This window comes from Apium graveolens, chromosome 9 (assembly GCF_009905375.1).
Source record: "Apium graveolens cultivar Ventura chromosome 9, ASM990537v1, whole genome shotgun sequence".
Lineage (NCBI taxonomy): Eukaryota > Viridiplantae > Streptophyta > Magnoliopsida > Apiales > Apiaceae > Apium > Apium graveolens.
Window position 1 is genome coordinate 53415995 of NC_133655.1, and position 20009 is coordinate 53436003.

Genomic DNA, 20009 nt, shown 5'->3' on the forward strand with positions numbered 1-20009 from the left:
AGACATGCAAGCATTAAACTTCATCTCCTAAGCATGGAACTTCTTGGAAAGTGTATTATATATGAATGGGTAGTGAAATTACACTAGAATGGCAATGATTTGTTGAAGAAAAATTGAAGGGGATGGGGGTAGGGGGGCTTCGGCCGAATGGAGAAGAAGAGGGGGGTAAGGAGAGAAAATTTTGAGAGTGCAAATGGTGAGGTTGAGTGGAGTGTATTTTTGGATTAACTCTCCTCTTTTTATCATCATGCACCAAGTAATGAGTGGAGTTTAGAATTTACAAGAGTGCCCTTCTCCCAAAGCTAAACAAAATTGCATGCAAGGTTAGTTTGGTCTTTTGGTGGATAAAAGAGAGTTAGTGGAGTATGAATTGTCTTTTTAGCCCTTCAAGTTGAATTGGTGGGTATTTTCATGCAAGGGTATTCATGTAAATTTCTAATTACTAAACAACTATTTTCAAAGATTTACTTTTGTAAAATAAAATAAAATTTCAAAAATTATAAACGTTGTACCATAAAATAACTTGGATTTTTAAAAATTTTATGAGATCACTTTTGTGATTTGTGAATGAAATAAATTTTAAAAGATAATTTTCCCAAGGTAAAGAATATTCTCTATAAATCAAGAATAAGAGCAATTAATAAAACTCTCGCTTTAAAAAAGTCATATTTTAAATAAAGCAATTTATAATGCAGCAAATTCCATTCACACAAATGTACAATTAGTAAATATATTTATAATCGACTCTAATATTATACAGAGTTCACAAATAATATTACATAAAATGTCGGTCGTAACATTTTTAGTTTTGATTTTTTAGTTTTTTGTTTTGATTTTGTGTCTGAAGATTGATTTGGGGGAACCAAAATTTGGTTAATGGGGGAGAATTTTTGGATTGGGGGGGAATTTAGAACTAAAACTGAATGAAAATTTGACTAAGGGAGGAAAGAAAAGGTGGGCGCGAAATTATTTTTTTTTGGTGAATTCTAGACATCGGTTTAATTATAACCGATGTCTACAAAGAACAAAGACATCACAAAAATATGGGATGATGTCAATACTTCTTTTAACATCAGTGGCAAAGTTAACCGATGTCTAATATGTGATGTCTATTGACATTACTCTTGTAGTGTTATTGAAATTAGAAGTGATACATCTCAAAAAGAAAAAGATGCAAAGAAAAGGAAATTTGAATCTTTGAGAGGAGGACCACAACAGAGTAATTTTTAAGCCCATTTTAATAAGAGTCCAGAGTTTCAGCAAAACAGAAATTTGAACTTCAAGAGACCATCAATTGGGAATGGGAACCAAGCTAATCAATTCATGATTCAAAATCAGCAAAGGTTCAACCCTTCTCACATACCCTATTGTAGATACTGTGGTGGAAGGCATGTTGGGAACTGTCCACCCAATATGTTCTGTTTCAAGTCTGGAAAGAAAGGGCATTTTGCTAATAAGTGTCCAAGTTTGATTTGAAACCAGAGACCAGGAAAAAATTATTTTATATGTGGAAAGCCTCTAGAAGTTGCCCTACATCTGGAATGGTCAATAATACACCTAGGATTGCAGGTGCTCCATCTCAAAGGGTGCCAAGGATTGAAGGACCACCAGCTCAACCTAAGGCAGAACATTCAATATGTCTATAAAAAGATGCAGTTCAGAGTTCAGATGTGGTTGCAGGTACGCTTCCAGTAAAGTCCGTAGATGCTAAAGTTTTAATTGATCCTGGAGCTACAAGGTCATTTATTTCTAAATTTTGTTGATAAACTGCATTGTGAAATAAAACTGTTAGGCAAAGTGCTAATGATAGAACTAGCTAATAAGAATCAAGTTATAGTAGATCAAGTGTGTCTGAAGTGTGACATTGAGATAGGAGGACATCACTTTCATGCCAGCTTGATACCTTTGAAGTTGGGAGAATTTGATATTATTCTAGGGATGGATTGGTTGTCATAAAATAATGCTCAGATTGACTGTAAGAATAGAAGGGTGAAACATCAAACAGTGGATCAAAGGAAGAAAGTGGTATTCAGAGGGAATAAACAAGAGAAGAAATTCTTATTGATAGCTCAAGTAAAGAAGTTATTACGCCAGAATTGTGAAACATTTTTAGACAATGTAATAGATACTAAAAAGCAATTCCAAACCTAGAAGTTGTTCCAATAGTCAATAAAAATTTCCAGATGTATTCCCAGATGATTTACCAGGATTACCTCCCGACAAATAAATTGAGTTTGCTATTGAATTAGCACCGGGGACGTTACCAGTTTCCAAGGCTCCATATCGGATGGACCCAGTTGAAATGAAGGAATTGGTAGTTCAGCTGCAAGATCTTTTGGACAAAGGATTTATAAGAGCAAGTGGGGCGCACTAGTTTTGTTTGTCAAGAAGAAAGATGGGAGTATGCGACTGTGAATTGATTACCGAGAGCTGAATAAGTTAACCATTAAAAATAAGTACCCATTGCCAAGGATAGATGACCTATTTGACCAATTAAAAGATGTTATTGATAAGTGGATTTTATATCCACTTTGAATGCTTCATATCGGCTTAAACTGGATGTTTTGGACTCAAGTATGTGGTGTTTTTGATGTGTTTTGTATAATTGCATTACAGGGCACTAGTCAGGAGGAATATTTGAGTTTTATAATGTTTTTACGCTAGTAAGATGTCAGGAATGGAGTTTCGGGAGATCGCACGAAGAAAGGAGGCAAAAGAACAAAATTCAGCATTTTTTGTCAGAAGGTCGGCCGCCCCGCTTCGCCGTGCCAGTTGAAAATTGAAGGCAACACGCCCGCGCTCAAGACGGGGCGGTCGCGTCGGGTTATTTTTGCAGAATCCTGATTCTACTCTGATTTGAAGATTTGAAGCATCCAGATCTGCCAGGAGCCTATATATAATTAAAGAAAGATGTTTTTCAAAAGTAGGAAGCCAATGAGAGCATAACAAAGACCTAGAGAGCACAAGAAGGCTACGGAGAAGAAGACCTAGTTTATTCTTGTGTATTCTTTGATTTAGTCGATAATTTGGATGTTTGTTTTTTCTTTATTCTAAACCTTGATACTTCTATATTCTATCATAATATTCTGGATTTAATTACTATCATGTTTTCATTGGAACCCATGGTGACGATGCGTTCGATTATTAACTAATCATTGTCATGGGGTTCTAGCGGATTTACTTATGGATTTCAATAGTTGATTGTTCTAAATCTTTAGTGTGTGGTGATTTATGATTTCCTAGTTTGGTTGCGCTTATTCGTCTTTGATGCGTAGCTAACATCTAAGATTGTTTCTTAATCTCTATTGAAGAGATTGTGAATGTAGAGGTTTAGAACTTTCCATTTTAGCATAGGTTTACGTATAAATTTACATGCATAATTCGTAGTATAATTTTAACCATCTTACACACCCTATGTAATCACAATAGATAACTTGTTCTTCAACCGTTATGTTTTCAAATCTTATAGACATATAGGGTCTAAGCATAATTGGTGTTTACTCAACTTCTATCTTGATTATAGATGTTTAGTAGTAGGGTGTACGTATATCGAAAGATAGCGTATACTAATTAAGTGTTATATGATTAGTTATCATCACCATTGCATGATATTGATAAAGACATAAACTTTGAATGAAGTATTTAATGAAGTTAGAATCCCATGTTTTATTCTCATAAAGTAAATCACTTTTTAATCTCTTAGTTTAAGTTTTCTAGTATGATCTCTTTAGTAGTTAATCAACTCAACTTGTCATTGTCTTAGCTGTGAACGATAATAATACATTGTTGCATAAGCGCATAATATAAACTTAACTTAACTAATCCCTGTGGGAATGAACTTGACTTCTATTTTATACTACTTGTGATCACGTGCGCTTGCGTGTATTTTCACGTGTGTTTTAGTGCGAACAAGTTTTTGGCGCCGATGCCGGGATTTGTGTTAAATTTTATTTTATGTGCTTGACATCAGTGGTCGTTAAAGTTTACTGACTCGGACTATTTTACTTATAATGGTACTTTGTTGTGTTTCAGGTACTCTAGAGGGTGTGTATGCGAACACGGTCTCAATCTCGTAAGGAAATAATTGAAGAAGATAAGTAGTTGAAAAAGTAGAAGAAGAAGTTTTTGAAGAAATTGAGAAAGTTGAAGAAGAAGCGATCATTACAATGGGAGAACCAGCAGCACCAATGAAGGCATTGATGGACTTTTCTCAACCAAATATCAATGACATCCAATCTAGCATTGTCAGGCCATCTATCGCATCTAATACCTTTGAAATCAATCCTGGCACGATTCAGATGGTACAGAACTCAGTCCAGTTTGGGGCTTCTTTAACGAAAGATCCTAACATGCACATCAGGGATTTCATCGAGAACTACAACACCTTCAAGTTCAACAATGTTTCTGAATATACTGTGAAATTGAGACTTTTCCCATTCTCTCTGAGGGATAAAGCTAAGAGCTGGTTGCACTCTCTACCACCAGGTTCTATTGTGACATGGGAGGATCTTGCTCAAAAGTTTCTTACAAAATTCTTCCCTATGGCAAAGACAGCTACAATCAGGAATGCTCTTACTCAGTTCATGCAGAAATTGGGTGAATCTTTATGTGAAGCTTGGGAGTGCCACAAGGAGATGCTTAGGAAGTGTCCTCATTATGGAATGCCTGACTGGATGGTGATCAACTGCTTTTATAATGGTTTGGGAGCATAGTCAAGACCTATGCTCGATGCAGCATCAGGTAGAGCTTTATGGGCTAAGAGCTATGTGGAAGCTTATGAGCTGATTGAGATGATGGCTGTGAATGAATATCAGAATATGACTCAGAGGCTACCACAGAGCAAGGTAGCAGGAGTTCTTGAGGTGGATACAACTATAGTTATCGCTGCTCAGTTAAAGGCGTTGACTATGAAGGTCGATTCTCTGACCAACTATGGTGTTCAACCGATAATGAGTTATTTGTGAACTTTGTGTAGGATCGCATGCGACGGAGCAATGTGTTATATCTAGTGAATCAGCTCAATTCGTGAGCAACTTTCAGAGGTCGCAGCAACCTGTTCCTGCTATTTATCATCCTAATAACCACAATCATCCAAACTTCAGCTGGAGCAACAATCAGAATGCAATGCAACAGCCTTACCAGCAGTTTGGAAACGAGCCTTTCAATCCTCCTGGTTTTCAGCAATAGTATGCACCAAGGCAGCAATTTCAGCCACATGGAATGCAACAACAATCTCATGAAGGGTCCGATCAATCTTCTCATGAAATATCTGAATTGGAGGAGTTGAGGCTTATGTTAAAAAGCCAAGCAATTTCTATCAAGACTCTGGAGAATCAGATTGGGCAGATTGTCAATGCCTTATTGAACCGACCTCAATGAACTCTTCCTAGCGACACAGAGGCTAATCCAGGCAAGAGAGAAGTCAAGGAATAGCTTAAGGCAATAACCCTGAGATCTGGAAAGGTCGCTAGCCCTTAGAATCAAGAAAAAAAAGAAGCTGAAAATTTTTCCCAGAATGCAGGCGTGACCGCGCCCATAAGGAGAGCGCCCGTGCCCTCTCAAAATTCAGACAATGAATTTTTTGATGATTTTGCTGAGAAAAAGGATGGAGAAGCTGAAACAAAGAAGAAAGCGGTTGAAAACATTACTCCTGAGCAGAATACAGGGGACAAACAAGTCTATCTTCCACCTCCATATCCTAAAAGACTTATAAGCAGAAGTTAGATAAGCAATTTGTAAAGTTTTTGGAGGTTTTCAAGAAGTTGCACATTAACATAACTTTTGCGGAAGCTCTAGAACAGATGCCAATCTATGCTAAGTTCATGAAGAGTATTCTATCTCGGAAGCTAAAACTTGAGGAGTTGGAAACCATTGCTCTAACGGAAGAGTGCAGTGCTGTGCTACAACAGAAACTCCCTCCTAAACTTAATGATCCAGAAAGCTTCACAATACCTTGTACTATTGGTAATCTATCTTTCGACAAGTGTTTTTGTGACTTGGGAGCTAATATCAATTTGATGCCCTTGTCCATGTTCAAGAAATTTGGTTTGCCTGATACAAAATCGGTAAACATGTCGTTATAGTTGGATGATCGTTCCATCACTTATCCGTGAGGTGTAGTGGAGGATGTCTTGGTTAAGGTGGATAACTCATCTTCCCTGCTGATTTTGTCATTCTGGACTTCGAGGAAGATAAGAAGATTTTGATTATCTTGGGAAGACCATTATTTGCTACAGGCCGAACTCTAATCAATGTGCAAAAGGGTGAGCTTGCAATAAGAGTTCAAGGACAGGACGTGACTTTCAATATCTTCAATGCAATGAAATTCCCTACTGATGAAGAGGAATGATTTAAAGTAGAGTTGGTCGACTCTATAGTGATAGCGGAGCTTGATCAAATGCTTAGGAATGACGCCTTAGAGAGAGCCTTAAAAGGGCAATCTGATAGTAAAGATGAAGAAGGAGCATAGCAGCTGCAATATTTGGATGCTTCTCCATGGAAAAGGAGATTGGATTTTCCATTCAAGTCTCTTGGTTTATCAGAGCTGAAAAATTCTCAGGAGCGTCTTAAGCCATCTAATAAGGAAGCTCCCAAACTTGAGCTAAAACCACTGCCTGGTCACTTGAGGTATACTTTTTTAGGTGATGCATCTACTTTTCCTGTTATTATTACATCTGACCTTTCAGGTAGTGAAGAAAATAAGCTCTTGAGAATTTTGAGATAATTCAAATCAGCAATTGGATGGACTATAACAGATATCAAGGGAATCAGCCCTTCTTATTACATGCATAAAATTCTGCTTAAGGAAGGAAGTAAGATAACAGTTAAAAAGCAAAGATGACTCAATCCTATCATGAAAGAGGTGGTGAAGAAGGAAATTTTTAAATGGACGGAAATTACACTACTACTTGGGAAATTCCGATCTTACTTACTTGGGAAAAAAGTGATAGTTTTCACTGATCATGCTGCTATTCGATATCTGATCTCGAAGAAAGATTCAAAACCTCGTTTGATTCGATGGATTCTATTGCTTCAGGAATTCGAGCTAGAAAACAAGGACAGAAAAGGTACAGAAAATCAAGTAGCGGATCATCTCTCATGACTGGAAGATCAAGGCAATGCTTCCCAAGATAAGACATTAATCAATGAATCTTTTCCCGATGAGCAGCTTTTTAGGGTACAAGAAGAAGAACCATGGTTTGCAGATATTGTGATCTATCTTGTGAGTAATGTTATTCCCCCAGAACTCTCATATGCTCAAAGGAAGAAGTTTCCACATGAGGTAAAGTGGTATCTATGGGATGAGTCGTTCTTGTTCAGACAGGGAGCAAATCAAATTATCAGAAGATGCATTCCAATAGTGAGACAGAGGCTATTCTGTGAGATTGTCATTCTACTGTGTATGGTGGTCATTATGGTGGAGAGAAGACAGTTTCCCGTATTCTCCAAGCAAGATTTTTCTGGCCTACTTTATTTAAGGATGCTCATCAGTTTGTGTCAAGGTGTGATCGCTGCCAAAGAGTTGGAAATATGTCCAAGAGATATGATATGCCTCTCAATGTTCTTCTTGAAGTTGAGATTTTTGATGTTTGGGGAATTGACTTCATGTGGCCATTTGTCTCGTCATGTAATAATCAGTATATTCTTGTGGCAGTGGATTATGTGTCTAAATGGGTTGAGGTTAAATCCTTGCCAACCAACAATGTGAGGGTGGTGATAAATTTTCTTCGTAAGATATTTACATATTTCGGTACTCCAAGGGTTATAATCAGTGATGAGGAATCGCATTTCTGCAATCGCAAGTTCAGTGTGTTAATGGAAAGATATCATGCGAATCATCATGTTGCCACAGCCTACCATCCTCAAACTAATGGGAAAGCTAAGGTGTCGAATCGAGATATCAAGCGAATCTTGGAGAAAGTTATGAGTCCATCAAGGAAGGATTGGTCGTTGAAGCTAGATGAAGCTGTGTGGGCCTATAAAACAGCATACAAGACTCCTCTAGGGATGTCACCATTCCAGTTGGTATATGGGAAGGCGTGTCATTTTCCTGCGGAGCTGGAGCATAGAGCGTATTGGGCTTGAAGAAGCTAAATCTGGACTTGGCAGCTGCTAGAAAGAAAAGAATGCTTCAACTTAATGAACTCGATGAGTTTCGACTACAGGCTTATGAGAATAACAAGTTATATAAGGAGAAGGTCAAGAGAGAGCATGATCCGAGGTTGGTACGCAAATCATTTGTGCCTGGTCAGCAAGTTCTATTGTTCAATGCTCATCTCCAGCTCTTTCCAGGAAAGCTTAATTCAAGGTGGTTAGGGCCGTTAATTATCAAAACTGTGTTTTCACATGGAGCTGTGGAGATTTTTGATAAGCATCTGGATCAAGCGTTCAAGCTAAATGGACAGAGGTTGAAGCATTACTATGATGATATGGTGAACCACGAGGTGGTGAGCCGTTCTTTCAACAACTTGATTCGAAGATTCACGTAAAGCTACCAAGCGCTTCGTGAGAAGCAACCCAGGTATGAATTTTCCAAAAGCACGGCGCGCCCGCACTGGAAGCGGGGCGTCCACGCTCAATTTGTCAGAAATACGGCGCGCCCGCGCTGAAGGTGGGGCGGCAACGCTAAGCCCTTGGAAAAAGAAAAAAAAGAGAAAAGAACAGAAAAATCAAAACAAAACACTCCTACCCGAATTGTTAACCTAAATCTACCCTAGTTCTTCATCCTAAACAATTATAAACCCTACATATTCCCTCACCTATCCTATATATATACGCATCTCTTATATACATACATCTTCTTATTTTCTTAAAACCCTAGCTTCTCTTATAGACTACTCACACCCAAATCTTTATTCTATCGTTGATATGGAAGATAAGATAGCAAGAACAACTGGGAGTAGTAGCACTCATCCCTAGGCTATCGAGGATTCTAGCATGGGTAGCGTGGTGGCTAGATTTTCTTCTCTGGAGGCACAAGTTGAGTTTAATAGGCTGATGTCTAAATCGATTACAAAGGAGAGGGGTTTCCTACCCATGGCAAAGAATGGAAAGCTCTTGGAGATGATTATTGATATGGGATGGAAAACTTTCTGTGAGACACTTGTTACAGTCTCGATGAGCATTGTTCGAGAATTTCATGTGAATACAAAGGCGAATAAGAATGGGTTTTCTGTGGTTCGTGGATTGACAGTGGATTACACACCGGAGGCTATTCGTAAGGTTATCAATCAACCTGCGAGGAAGCCTAATACTGAGGATTCGGTCCAAAAGACAAGGGAGGATTTTGATCTTGATTATATTATGGCTGAGTTGTGTGTTCCTGGGATAGAGTGGAAGTGCAAGGCTGGCACGAATGAGCTGCTTACTTTTTCTTCTACGTGTATGAACAGGTATGCTAGGATATGGCACATGTTTGTGTGTGCAAATTGTTAGTGTATACTGAAAATATTTATTTGAAGTATGTACATTTATTTCTGGCCAGTTTATTTTAGAATCATTTGAATGTTTACATGTTGTCTAATATTATATATTGTGAACAATCTAGTATCAAATGGGATACAGAATATTAGATTGTTAAATACGGTTATATAATATAATAAGGTTCACAGCACAGGTGGTGTTGGACAATCCACTGGTATGGGTGTAGTATTATTTAGATTAGTTTATATTGACTAATAAATAATACTAGTATACTTTGTGTATATTGAACAGGATCAAATTTAGAATTGTTCCCTTAATACTGATTAAGAAAGAGAACTAAGATTATATGTTATTATTAATGCTTAGGTTCTTAATCCGGAAATAGTAATTGACACGTGTATATTATTTACATGCTTTGATTTATATATGAAATAATTCTTTTGAATTATATCATTATATTTTGGGTGATGGAATTATATACATGGTGGATATTATTTATTGAAGGAATCCATGTCCTGATAATATTCGGGTTAATGATGTCCCCTTGAAAGCTTAAAAAGATTTAATTATGTGAAACCCTGCAGGTGGAATTTATTCTGGCATAATTAAATAAAGGTTGAGTGGATGATCAAGGATAAAAGATACTAATTAAATAAATTATCAGTAATTTATTTAATTAATGGACATATGATATTTTAAACATGGGGAATTTAATAAGCAAATAATATTGGAACCGAATTAATTAAATTACGGTATTAGGAAAGGTAGTGCAAATATTAATTCTTTAGTGGATTGAATTAATATTTAATTACATTGGGCTAGGCTCAAGATGTAATTAGAAGGCCCAACCTAATTATCCATGGTCCCTATTGTAGCCTATATATATTCTTATTCTCTTCTTGCTTGGAATTGTGTGAAAACATATTATAGCCACCAAGGAGCAAGAAGAGAGGATAACTTGAGAAGACGGAGGCCACACTTCGCTCAAGGGAATTTGGGAATACAATAGAAGAGCATGGAATCAACCATTAACAAGGTAATCCTCTTTTCGTAATCTTTATCGTAAAACGTAGTAACACCCTAAGTCCGTGATTTTCAACAATTGGTATCAAGAGCCTGGTAATGGGTTCTACGTTTTATGATATAATGTCCATGTTGTAATTATATATGCGTGTATATAGTATTTTGCTTGTATTGGTTTTGATGCAGGTTGTTAATCCACTATTATGGCCATATATATTTTAATTATGTGTTTGGATCCCACGTGGTTTAATCGTGGTTAATTTTTGTTTTGGTTTCCACGTGGTTTAATCGTGGTTGTAATTTACACGAGGGTTGATCGTGTTAGAATAGATTTTACAAAATTAGTTTTGTATTAGATCTATTTTTTTTGTAATTGTTCCGGGTATTTTGTAATAGTTATGTGCGATCGGAAATCAATTCCGGTAGTTTTTTATTCCGCTGTGCGATTACAAGGGGCTGCTGTTGATGTTTGGATCGAATAAAATCAAAACAAAACTCACAGAAAAGCAACAGGCGCGCACGCGATGCGGCCGCTGCGGCAGCTGGAGCTTCTGGGGCCGCTGCGGCAGCTGGGACTGCTGGGGCTGCTGGGCTGCTGCGGCTGCTGGGGCGCGCTTGGGGCAGATTTTTTTTTAGAGCTGGATTTTTTTTTCAAGGGCCATAATAGTGGAAAATTTATTTTAATTTTTTCCATTAAATTTTAATTATTGCTTTAATTTATTGATTATATGTGTCGTTAATTATGTGTGTAATTCTTTTAAAATTGTATGTTTAACTTAATTAGGACGACATGGACATAAATTTTATTTATTGCTTTAATTAAATGTTATATGTTGCTAAAATTATGTGTGTATTTTGAATGCATGATTAGACATAATTATAAAAACATAGGGCCCCATTTAATTTTAAAATTCCTCAATTTTAATAAAAAATTCTAAGTGGAAGAGGGAATTAATATGAAATTAAATCCCATGGTCTCCATTATTGGTTGTAGGTAATTTAACATAAAGACGAATATAAATTATATATATGTCACCCATCGTGGCATGTAATTTATGGTGTCTAGAATGTTATAGAAATTACTAGAACAAACATCTTAAATTAATTTTTAAAAGGAATAAAATACGGATTTTCTTTATTTCTGATTTGGGGCGATTTTGTCAAAAACGAGTTCATCGAACTTGTAAGGATGTGGGTTTTAAGCGAGACCGATGTGACTCCTCCACTACCTGGAAATCAAACCATTGATGAATATTGAATTGAAGTATTCTATTCAAGGTAAAATTACGAATATTGGAAGGTATACGCGCCACCCATCGTGGCGTACCAAGTTCCATAGATTTCAAATAATTTAAGATTTGATGATGGTATACACTTAGCTATGAAAAATAATATAGTCCACCCCTACGTGGCATATTGTTTAGTAATAGGACCGAAGTAACATTTAAACAAAATTAGGTGGTATACATGTCACATATCGTGGCGTACCAGAAGCTTATGGTGTTTAGATGTTAGTGCATTAAATTTTAATAATTGTTAGAGGAATCAATAGATCTTAATAATTAATGCACCCTTATTTATGTGATGTTTTTATGCATGATTCTCAGGATAAAATGGGCTTTAGTCCACTATTCATCATACTTAAGGATAACAAACTTACCAGACCTAACTATATTGAATGGAAACGAAATTTGGACATTGTGTTGACTGCTGAGGAGTACAAGTTTTGCACTTATGAACCCAAGCATGAACAGCCTGCTGTTGATGCTCCTGAAGATGAGAAAGAGTATTATAAACGGTGGATTAAGGCTGATGAGATGTCGCGATGTTACATTCTGGCAGCAATGTCGGGTGTTTTGCAGCATAGGCATCAGTCTATGGCAACTGCTTCGGATATGCTCTTTAATCTCAAGGAACTTTTTAGAGATCAGAATAGGGCTGCTAGGCAAGTAGCCATGAAGGCTTTAATGAACACTCAGATGGCTGAAGGAACACCTGTAAGGGATCATGTTCTCAAGATGATGTCGCATCTGAATGAGATAGAGATCCTTGGTGCTGAACTTTCCGAGGAAACCCAGATTGACATTATCTTTATGAGCTTGTCCAAGAGTTTTTTGGGGTACAAGAAGAAGAACCATGGTTTGCAAATATTGTGTACTATCTTGTGAGTAATGTTATTCCCCCAGAACTCTCTTATGCTCAAAGGAAGAAGTTTCCACATGAGGTAAAGTGGTATCTATGGGATGAGTCATTCTTGTTCAGACAGGGAGCAATTCAAATTATCAGAAGATGCATTCCAATAGTGAGACAGAGGCTATTCTGTGAGATTGTCATTCTACTGTGTATGGTGGTCATTTTGGTGGAGAGAAGACAGTTTCCCGTATTCTCCAAGCAAGATTTTTCTGGCCTACTTTATTTAAGGATGCTCATCAGTTTGTGTCAAGGTGTGATCGCTGCCAAAGAGTTGGAAATATGTCCAAGAGATATGATTTGCCTCTCAATGTTCTTCTTGAAGTTGAGATTTTCGATGTTTGGGGAATTGACTTCATGTGGCCATTTATCTCGTCATGTACTAATCAGTATATTCTTGTGGCAGTGGATTATGTGTCTAAATAGGTTGTGGTTAAATCCTTGCCAACCAATGATGTGAGGGTGGTGATAAATTTTCTTCGTAAACAGATATTTACATATTTCGGTACTTCAAGGGTTATAATCAGTGATGAGGAATCGCATTTCTGCAATCGCAAGTTCAGTGTGTTAATGGAAAGATATCATGCGAATCATCATGTTGCCACAGCCTACCATCCTCAAACTAATGGGAAAGCTAAGGTGTCGAATCGAGATATCAAGCGAATCTTGGAGAAAGTTATGAGTCCATCAAGGAAGGATTGGTCGTTGAAGCTAGATGAAGTTGTGTGGGCCTATAAAATAGCATACAAGACTCCTCTAGGGATGTCACCATTCCGTTGGTATATGGGAAGGCATGTCATTTTCCTGCAGAGCTAGAGCATAGAGCGTATTGGAATTGAAGAAGCTAAATCTGGACTTGGCAGCTGCTAGAAAGAAAAGAATGCTTCAACTTAATGAACTCGATGAGTTTCGACTACAGGCTTATGAGAATAACAAGTTATATAAGGAGAAGGTCAAGAGAGGGCATGATCTGAGGTAGGTGCACAAATCATTTGTGTCTGGTCAGCAAGTTTTATTGTTCAATGCTCATCTCCAGCTCTTTCCAGGAAAGCTTAATTCAAGGTGGTCGGGGCCGTTAATTATCAAAATTGTGTTTTCACATGGAGCTGTGGAGATTTTTGATAAGCATCTGGATCAAGCATTCAAGGTAAATGGACAGAGGTTGAAGCATTACTATGACGATATGGTGAACCACGAGGTGGTGAGCCGTTCCTTCAACAACTTGATTCGAAGATTCACGTAAAGCTACCAAGCGCTTCGTGAGAAGCAACCCAGGTATGAATTTTCCAAAAGCACGGCGCGCCCGCACTGGAAGCGGGGCGTCCACGCTCAATTTTTCAGAAACACAGCGCGCCCGCACTGAAGGTGGGGCGGCAACGCTAAGCCCTTGGAAAAAGAAAAAAAAGAGAAAAGTACAGAAAAATCAAAACAAAACACTCCTACCCGAATTGTTAACCTAAATCTACCCTAGTTCTTCATCCTAAACAATTATAAACCCTACATATTCCCTCACCTATCCTATATATATACGCATCTCTTATATACATACATCTTCTTATTTTCTTAAAACCCTAGCTTCTCTTATAGACTACTCACACCCAAATCTTTATTCTATCGTTGATATGGAAGATAAGATAGCAAGAACAACTGGGAGTAGTAGCACTCATCCCTCGGCTATCGAGGATTCTAGCATGGGTAGCGTGGTGGCTAGATTTTCTTCTCCGGAGGCACAAGTTGAGTTTAATAGGCTGATGTCTAAATCGATTACAAAGGAGAGGGGTTTCTTACCCATGGCAAAGGATGGAAAGCTCTTGGAGATGATTATTGAGATGAGATGGAAAACTTTCTGTGAGACACTTGTTGCAGTCCCGATGAGCATTGTTCGAGAATTTCATGTGAATACAAAGGCGGATAAGAATGGGTTTTCTGTGGTTCATGGATTGACAGTGGATTACATACCGTAGGCTATTCGTAGGGTTATCAATCAACCTGCGAGGAAGCCTAATACTGAGGATTCGGTCCAAAAGACAATGGAGGATTTTGATCTTGATTATATTATGGCTGAGTTGTGTGTTCCTGGGATAGAGTGGAAGTGCAAGGCTGGCACGAATGAGCTGCTTACTTTTTCTTCTACGTGTATGAACAGGTATGCTAGTTTATGGCACATGTTTGTGTGTGCAAATTGTTAGTGTATACTGAAAATATTTATTTGAAGTATGTACATTTATTTCTGGCCAGTTTATTTGAGAATCATTTGAATGTTTACATGTTTTCTAATATTATATATTGTGAACAATCTAGTATCAAATGGGATACAATTAGATTGTTAAATACGGTTATATAATATAATAAGGTTCACAGCACAGGTGGTGTTGGACAATCCACTGGTATGGCTGTAGTATTATTTAGATTAGTTTATATTGACTAATAAATAATACTAGTATACTTTGTGTATATTGAACGGGATCAAATTTAGAATTGTTCCCTTAATACTGATTAAGAAGGAGAACTAAGATTCTATGTTATTATTAATGCTTAGGTTCTTAATCCGGAAATAGTAATTGACACGTGTATATTATTTATATACTTTGATTTATATATGAAATAATTCTTTTGAATTATATCATTATATTTTGGGTGATGGAATTATATACATGGTGGATATTATTTATTGAAGGAATCCATGTCCTGATAATATTCGGGTTAATGATGTCCCCTTGAAAGCTCAAAAAGATTTAATTATGTGAAACCCTGCAGGTGGAATTTATTCTGGCATAATTAAATAAAGGTTGAGTGGATGATCAAGGATAAAAGATATTAATTAAATAAATTATCAGTAATTTATTTAATTAATGGAAATATGATATTTTAAACATTGGGAATTTAATAAGCAAATAATATTGGAACCGAATTAATTAAATTACGGTATTAGGAAAGGTAGTGCAAATATTAATTCTTTAGTGGATTGAATTAATATTTAATTACATTGGGCTAGGCTCAAGATGTAATTAGAAGGCCCAACCTAATTATCCATGGTCCCTATTGTAGCCTATATATATTCTTATTCTCTTCTTGCTTGGAATTATCTGAAAACATATTGTAGCCACCAAGGAGCAAGAAGAGAGGATAACTTGAGAAGACGGAGGCCACACTTCGCTCAAGGGAATTTGGGAATACAATAGAAGAGCGTGGAATTAACCATTAACAAGGTAATCCTCTTTTCATAATCTTTATCGTAAAACGTAGTAACACCCTAAGTCCGTGGTTCCCAACAATTGGTATCAAGAGCCTGGTAATGGGTTCTACGTTTTATGATATAATGTCCATGTCGTAATTATATATGCGTGTATATAGTGTTTTGCTTGTATTGGTTTTGATGCAGGTTGTTAATCCACTATTATGGCCATGTATATTTTAATTATGTGTTTGGATCCCACGTGGTTTAATCGTGGTTAATTTTTGTTTTGGTTTCCACATGGTTTAATCGTGGTTGTAATTTACACGAGGGTTGATCGTGTTAGAATAGATTTTACAAAATTAGTTTTGTATTAGATCTATTTTTTTGTAATTGTTCCGGGTATTTTGTAATAGTTATGTACAGTCGGAAATCAATTCCGGTAGTTTTTTGTTCCGCTGTGCAATTACAAGGGGCTGCTGTTGATGTTTGGATCGAACAAAATCAAAAAAAAACTCACAGAAAAGCAACAGGCACGCGCGCTGCGGCAGTTGGGGCTTCTGGGGCCGCTGCGGCAGGTGGGACTGCTGGGGCGCGCTTGGGGCAGATTTTTTTTGAGAGCTGGATTTTTTTTTCAAGGGCCATAATAGTGGAAAATTTATTTTAATTTTTTCCATTAAATTTTAATTATTGCTTTAATTTATTGATTATATGTGTCATTAATTATGTGTGTAATTCTTTTAAAATTCCATGTTTAACTTAATTAGGACGACATGGACATAAATTTTATTTATTGCTTTAATTAAATGTTATATGTTGCTAAAATTATGTGTGTATTTTGAATGCATGATTAGACATAATTATAACAACATAGGGCCCCATTTAATTTTAAAATTCCTCAATTTTAATAAAAAATTCTAAGTGGGAGAGGGAATTAATATGAAATTAAATCCCATGGTCTCCATTATTGGTTGTAGGTAATTTAACATAAAGACGAATATAAATTATATATACGTCACCCATCGTGGCATGTAATTTATGGTGTCTAGAATGTTTTAGAAATTACTAGAACAAACTTCTTAAATTAATTTTTGAAAGGAATAAAATACGGATTTTCTTTATTTCTGATTTGGGGCGATTTTGTCAAAAACGAGTTCATCGAACTTGTAAGACTGTGGGTTTTAAGCGAGACCGATGTGACTCCTCCACTACCTGGAAATCAAACCATTGATGAATATTGAATTGAAGTATTCTATTCAAGGCAAAATTACGAATATTGGAAGGTATACGCGCCACCCATCGTGGCGTACCAAGTTCCATAGATTTCAAATAATTTAAGATTTGATGATGGTATACACTTAGCTATGAAAAATAATATAGTCCACCCCAACGTGGCATATTGTTTAGTAATAGGACCGAAGTAACATTTAAACAAAATTAGGTGGTATACATGTCACACATCGTGGCGTACCAGAAGCTTATGGTGTTTAGATGTTAGTGCATTAAATTTTAATAATTTTTAGAGGAATCAATAGATCTTAATAATTAATGCACCCTTATTTATGTGATGTTTTTATGCATGATTCTCAGGATAAAATGGGCTTTAATCCACTATTCACCATACTTAAGGATAACAAACTTACCGGACCTAACTATATTGAATGGAAACGAAATTTGGACATTGTGTTGACTGCTGAGGAGTACAAGTTTTGCACTTATGAACCCAAGCCTAAACAGCCTGCTGTTGATGCTCCTGAAGATGAGAAAGAGTATTATAAATGGTGGATTAAGGCTGATGAGATGTCGCGATGTTACATTCTGGTAGCAATATCGGGTGTTTTGCAGCATCAGCATCAGTCTATGGCCACTGCTTCGGATATGCTCTTTAATCTCAAGGAACTTTTTGGAGATCAGAATAGGGCTGCTAGGCAAGTAGCCATGAAGGCTTTAATGAACACTCAGATGGCTGAAGGCACACCTGTAAGGGATCATGTTCTCAAGATGATGTCGCATCTGAATGAGATAGAGATCCTTGGTGCTGAACTTGACGGGGAAACCCAGATTGACATTATCCTTATGAGCTTGTCCAAGAGTTTTGAGCAGTTCCGCTTGAATTACAACATTAACAAGAGGCAGTATAGTCTCGCGGAACTGCTGACAGAACTTCAGGCAGCTGAAGGATTATTTCGGCAGAGTGTTCAAGTGAATGTAGCTGAGAAAGGTTCTTCCTCTAAGCCGAAAGGTATTAAGAAGAAGAAAAAGGCTCAGACACAGAAAGCTATGAAGGCAGTGGGAGTTCAGGGTGGTGTGAAAAAGCCTAAGGGAAAGTACTTCAGATGCAAACAGTCAGGTCACTGGAAACAGGATTGTCCTCTTCCTAAGAAGACAAACAATACTGGTATGTCTCTTTCTCTAGTTACAGAAACATTTATAGCGGCTATATCTACGAGCACTTGGTGTGTAGATATAGAAGCCACTGATCATGTTTGTAATTCTATGCAGGGGTTCCAACTATCCAGAATGCTTAGAGATGGTGAGATATACGTGTTCATGGGAGATGCTACGAAAGTAGCAGTAGTTGCAGTAGGAGTTATTCATTTATCTTTTGGTTCTGATAGGATTTTGGTTTTGAACAATTGTCTTTATGTACCTTCTTTTAGAAGAAATTTAATTTCGGTTTCTAAACTTGCTTTGGATGGTTATAATGTTTGTTTGGATCGTAATGTTTCTATTATGATGAATAAACGAATTATATGTTCTGGTACATTGCAAGACAATTTATATATAATTAATCCTAGTCAACCTGCACTGCAACTGTAATTTAGGGAATTGAACAACACATCTTCTAACTCTACTAAAAGAAAGGAACCTTCTAGTTTGAACCAAACATATCTTTGGCACTTGAGATTAGGTCATATTAACTTGAGGAGGATTCAAAGACTGGTAGTAGACGGTCCTTTAAGCTCATTGGCAGTGGAGCCATTTCCAGTTTGTGAATCCTGCTTGGAAGGTAAAATGACTAATAGGCCTTTCAAGGCAAAGGGGAATAGAGCCAAACAAGTATTAGAATTGGTTCACTCTGATTTATGTGGACCCATGAATATCCAAGCAAGAGGTGGTTATGAATATTTCGTCACTTTCATTGATGATTATTCTAGATATAGGTACGTTTATTTGTTGTGCCGTAAGTCTGAGTGCTTTGATAAGTTCAAAGAGTACAAAGCTAAAACGGAGAAGCGACTTAATAAAAGTATCAAGTCACTACGATCAGATCGTGGTGGCAAATACTTGCTTGGAGAATTTAGGGAATATTTATCAGAAAATGGGATAGAATCCCAGTTAACTACACCAGGCACACCCCAGCAGAACGGTGTAGCAGAGAGAAGGAACCGGACTCTTTTAGAGAGTGTTAGATCGATGATGAGTTATTCGGATTTACCCAAGTCATTTTGGGGACATGCCTTAGAGACAGCAGCTTATCTTCTGAACTTAGTACTAAAACCCCCTTAGAATTGTGGACCGGGGATAAACCGAGTCTAAGACATATTCGAATATGGGGTTGTCCAGCACATGTGCTGAACAAGAACGCGACTAAGTTAGAATCTCGTACAGAAGTAAAGTTGTTTGTAGGCTACCCCATGGGAACGAAAGGATATTTATTTTATAGTCCGAAGAATCAGGATGTCATTGTTAGCACCAATGCAAGATTCTTGGAGGAGGACTATATAATGAATCACAAACCCATGAGTAGTGTCGTTTTAGAGGAACTAGTGGGAGGGACAAATAATACCCATGAAGCTGTAGTACAAGTAGAACAACCACAACATAATGTACAACATGTCACTAATACTGCACCAGTGCCTCGACGTAGTGGGAGGGTTGTTCAACAGCCTGATAGATTCATGGTTTTGGGAGAGTCTTCAGACTTGGTCCCTGGTGAACATGATGATGATCCTTGTACATACGAAGAGGCAGTACAAGACAAAGATGCAGATCTTTGGCAAAAGGCGATGGAATCTGAGATAGAATCAATGTATTCTAATCAGGTCTGGGAGCTCGTGGAACCACCCAAAGGTATAAAACCTATTGGATGTAAGTGGATCTACAAGAAAAAGAGGGGATTAGATAAAAAGGTGAAAGCCTGGAAAGCAAGACTTGTTGCGAAAGGGTATACTCAGAAAGAAGGTATCGATTATGA

The 20009-nt window shown here is 37.2% G+C and overlaps 1 non-coding gene across 1 annotated transcript; it reads right to left on the bottom strand.

Annotated features, from left to right (window-relative positions):
- Positions 1-4556: 4556 nt before the first annotated feature.
- Positions 4557-4663, bottom strand: LOC141688546 (small nucleolar RNA R71). The gene has a single exon (XR_012561981.1). It is a non-coding gene; the product is annotated as a small nucleolar RNA R71 (small nucleolar RNA).
- Positions 4664-20009: the final 15346 nt, after the last annotated feature.